We start from the raw sequence: 4,284 nt of genomic DNA, 5'->3' as shown, positions 1-4,284 counted from the left end.
GAGAAGTGCTCACTATCACAGATTTAGACAAATATGTGAACAATATTTGAAAGAAATAGACCTTTTGTGTAGATAGAAAAAGCTATCCATAGTTGCCAGCTCTTCTTCCTTTTCTCTTCATGTGGGTGAGTGAGGTGTGTGTGTGACACTCTCCAATTGGTTAATCAGCTGACTGAGGACACTTGCGGAGAGGCTCACCTGCTCTCAGTCTTCACCTTCCATGACAGATGGGCTTGGATCAATAACATCAATCGTAGAACAACCAACATTCTCCATGTTACCTCCTGCCTGGATCACCTGCCTCTGGCTGAAGCCACATCTCAACACTCATCCTGTCTGGACCCTTGTTCATCTCTGACCACACTCTGCAGATCTAAAACCTTGCACCCCTGCATTAGAATCCCTTCTAGCCACGCTGCCCACCTCCTCCGCCCGCATACCCCTGACCACTCTTCCTACTCCAGCTGGCAGCTATGCAGTTTAGTTCTGTTGTACGCAGGCTTATCTGGTGTTTGATAAATTCCCAAGATTAAGTCTGTATTGTCTTCCATAGTTTAGTGACCCACGTTTATTGTCAGTTGTGTCTTGTACATCTTCAGTGTATTTCTCCTGGTGTTTCCCTCGTAGTAACTGTTGCATTCAGATTCTAGTTTAGGTTTCCCTAGTCTCTACTTCAGTCCCCCATTCTTCCCTAGTTTATTCTTATTCCCCCTTCCTTTGTGTCCTCTGTTTTCTCTGTATGCACCTGGGTCTCTGACTTCCTGTGTCACAAATGAATGCAAATGTTACTCTTTTTCTACTCGATTGTGTTATTCTTATTTGTTTCACAGTATTTGTGCACAACAAAACAGGAATTAAGGTAAGGGGAATCAAATAAGTCGACAGAATGGAGCTATTAATTGCAGGTCTGCATTAAGATACAAACTCTGGTCTCCTGTATGAATGTCAGATGCACTACACACCCGTCCACATTCCTAACTTGCACAGACTAACTTTCCTTGTTTGTTCTTCATGTACACTCACTTTCACCTACTCTGCCCTCTCTTGTTATGTCCTTCCTTTGTTCTGTGGTCCTTTCCTTATTATTTGACTTTTCCTTCTTTTTCTTCTTGTACCATGTCTCACTGTGTCTCTGCTCTGTCATCATAAGATGCCCTGACTTTGTGGTAATGCCTACCATCATGCCTGACACCGGAGACCACCATTACAAAGCATAACAGTAAATCCTCAGGGGGAGCAGTATGGCTCATTGCCGAGAAGGCCCTCCACAGGTCACCGTCTGTGATGTGTGTCTTACAACATGAAGGTGGAGAGTTGTGGGAGAGGAGTGTTACAGCATTAAATATCTTTGTTCATTTGAGCTATAGTTCACCTGATAGTAGGTGTTTAGTTTACCACCACGGGGAAGACTGAATATTCTTGTTGTTTTCCCCTTTATATTTTTATAACTGAATTTTGTGAGTGTGTTTCGCTGGCTCTGGGCTTCTGAATGGGTTCTAATAACCTTCAAGTGTAACTATGATAAAATTTATAAAACAAATCAATATTAGTGTTACTGAAGGCTGTTTTTGCTATTGGCATCAATGTCCTATCAGACTTGTTCACTTTTCCAGGTTGTTCCCTCCTGACTAGATCCTTGCTTGTGTTGTATTTACGCTCAGATGCACTTCTGCAAAATTCAATTCAATTCAATTCAATTTTATTTGTATCGCGCAGTTTACAACATATGTTGTCATATAGCGCTTAAATGAAATTGTAGAATTGTTGAAGGCTATTCTGTGCTCTCAGAGAGACATTGATCCGCTGTCGTTGCCTGTAGACCTTCTGTGTAAGCGGAATACAGGGCAGAATGCACAGTTGTATGAACAATACATTAACGTTAGACCTCTGGAAGTTTTCAAATCTGCTTCTGAGGTTCATAACAACACAAGTACTACACACTTCCTGAGGACTTATTTTTTATGTGAAAGTAACAAGCATTGTACCAGATCAAGTGTACCCAAAGAGCTAAAGATAATGTAAAATGACTAGCGGCAATGCAACAATGAAACTGTAAAAAATGATCTAATCAGTATTTTTATATCTCATATAACTGACTATGACTGTCAAGAACAGGCCACAGTCGGTCATGTGTGGGTTGTCTGCTGATTAGACTGCAGTAGGAATGAGCAATTTAAAGAGCCCGTACTATGCTCATTTAGAGGTTTGAAGCTTTATTTCACAGCTCTAGTAAAACAGGTTTACGTCCTTTAACGTATACTTTTTTACACCATACTTTTCTCAGACTGTATATTACTGAGCACCTCTGTCTGAAAAGTGCTGTTTGATTTTGAGCTTCATAAGTTTGTTGATCTTTTACATGCAGAAAAAGGCTCTAAAACAGCTAAGGAGAAGGAAAAAAAACATTAATATGGACTCATTAAAGGGTTTACCTTTAATTGGAAATGATTAAAGTACACAGGCTTTATATTTTTGCAGATCATTGCCATTTTTAGGTAGCAATTGCATTTAGTCCACTGCTGAAGCTTATAGGGAATCCAAATGTTTTGGATTGTTGGGTGTTTCTGTCTCTGCCTTTGTGAAGCGCTATGAGATGACTTGAATTGAATTGAATTTTAAAAACCTGAGTTTAAATTAATGAAGGATTTCTCTCCATAAATGTTTCAGTTACTCAGAATAACTCCTTAATTAGCAGCCACCTTCTAGATAATACATCCATCCATCCATCCATCCATCCATCCATCCATCCATCCATCCATCCATCAAATACATTCTTCACATCACCCCTTCTATCTTCTCACATTTCAGCTCTCAATTGCATAATGTAAAACAGTCTTCCATTACCTATATCCATCTAAACAGGCTTCTCTGCTGTTACAGCGACGTACCCTTTCAGCAAACAGCTAATTGTGCTTATTGGGCCTCTGCGAGGATCTAAAGAAGCTCTGTAATCATTTCGAATGTTCGGTAATTGCGTGTGAAGATGTTTCATTTGTTTGCTTCACAGAGATGTGCCTAAAGGCTAAAATAACTGAATATTATCAAAATGTAGTATCTTTTTAATATTAGTTTGTAGACCACATTACCTTCTGATTTGGTTTCCAGGCTTCATTAACCAGTCTGCTGGATCCTCACTGAGATAAAATATTGTTTAATTTCACTGTTTTAGTCTGTAACTTGTACCACCAGGTAATCACGTTTATTTTGTCCTGGCAAAGACAGGCAAAGCATTTACTGTATATTTCACTTACACAGCCAAAACAAAGTATGCAAATTAAAATCCCTGCAGAAATCATCTCACAGTTATTCAGATGACAATCTAATCAAACAGCAGTTGCAGTTATTGTTAATTATTCTAAATGGTTTGTTCTGATCACAGAAGGTCTCTGCGGTCTTTTGGAATATCACAGGCTTCAATCTGGTGGCTCCTTACTGACAAGATCACTAGCATCTGAATATAGACAATGGAATCAACTAGCCTCAGTTCAGATCAGGTAAAAGATGTATTTACACGTAGCTTGATGAGTGCAGAAGATTTTAGTCACATTTATTTATTGGTATTATTTTAATAACATCTTCCAACTCAAGGTTGAACAAATTTACAACTCCTGTACAAGACGTTTCATTCTCCAAACAGTTTTTCCTATTGCGCCTTCATAAGGGTGGGGTTGGAGTAGTTTTAATCATTTCATTTAATGTTTTAGAAGACCGGGAGTTATTGCCAGAAATCAAACAAGCTTTTAAATATGGACATTTAAGCATCAGGAAGCTCATGATGAGCAGTGACTGATTTGATATCTGTTCCAAGGCTGGTATACTGCTATCCTGGGTACGAAGGAAAAAGGGAGCTTATGCTAAATTAAATCACAATGCAACTTCACGTAAAACTGTTTTGCTGAAGGATCTCTAACGTTATTAAATCTTCTGTGACTTTGCAGAATGATGTGTGCCTTAAATATTATTCTATATATTTCTTTTTTTTGTTTCACTCTGATGGGATTTAGGTGGAGATAGATTTTAAATGGGCTTAAGGAAGTCCAATAAGCTAGATTCCTTTTGCTTAATATTCCTTTTTTCTTATTTTAAATCTGATATGCACAAAGCTATTGTACAAAACAAGTGCAGCACAGTCTTTTATTGGAGCTTTCTGTCTTCCTTTCATTTGTGTTGTGGTCTGCCTGTCTTACAAAAGAGTGAGTGCGCCGCAATTGGTAGGTTTTCAAAAACATGGAAGGGAAACTGTTTCCACGCCACTGTAACATGGCACCATAACAGCAGTGCCAA

At 38.8% G+C, this 4,284-nt stretch overlaps 1 long non-coding RNA gene across 1 annotated transcript in view; it reads left to right on the top strand.

Annotated features, from left to right (window-relative positions):
- The first annotated feature begins 132 nt into the window (after positions 1-132).
- Positions 133-4,284, top strand: part of LOC103365601 (uncharacterized) — an 18,627-nt gene continuing 14,475 nt past the window's right edge. The window contains exon 1 of the long non-coding RNA XR_520621.1: positions 133-142. This is a non-coding gene — a long non-coding RNA (uncharacterized LOC103365601). The remainder of the gene's footprint in view (positions 143-4,284) is intronic.

Source organism: Stegastes partitus, unplaced genomic scaffold (genome assembly GCF_000690725.1).
Source record: "Stegastes partitus isolate 25-593 unplaced genomic scaffold, Stegastes_partitus-1.0.2 Scaffold856, whole genome shotgun sequence".
NCBI lineage: Eukaryota > Metazoa > Chordata > Actinopteri > Pomacentridae > Stegastes > Stegastes partitus.
The sequence above is the reverse complement of the archived record's forward strand: the minus strand, read 5'-3'. Positions and strand labels throughout refer to the sequence as shown.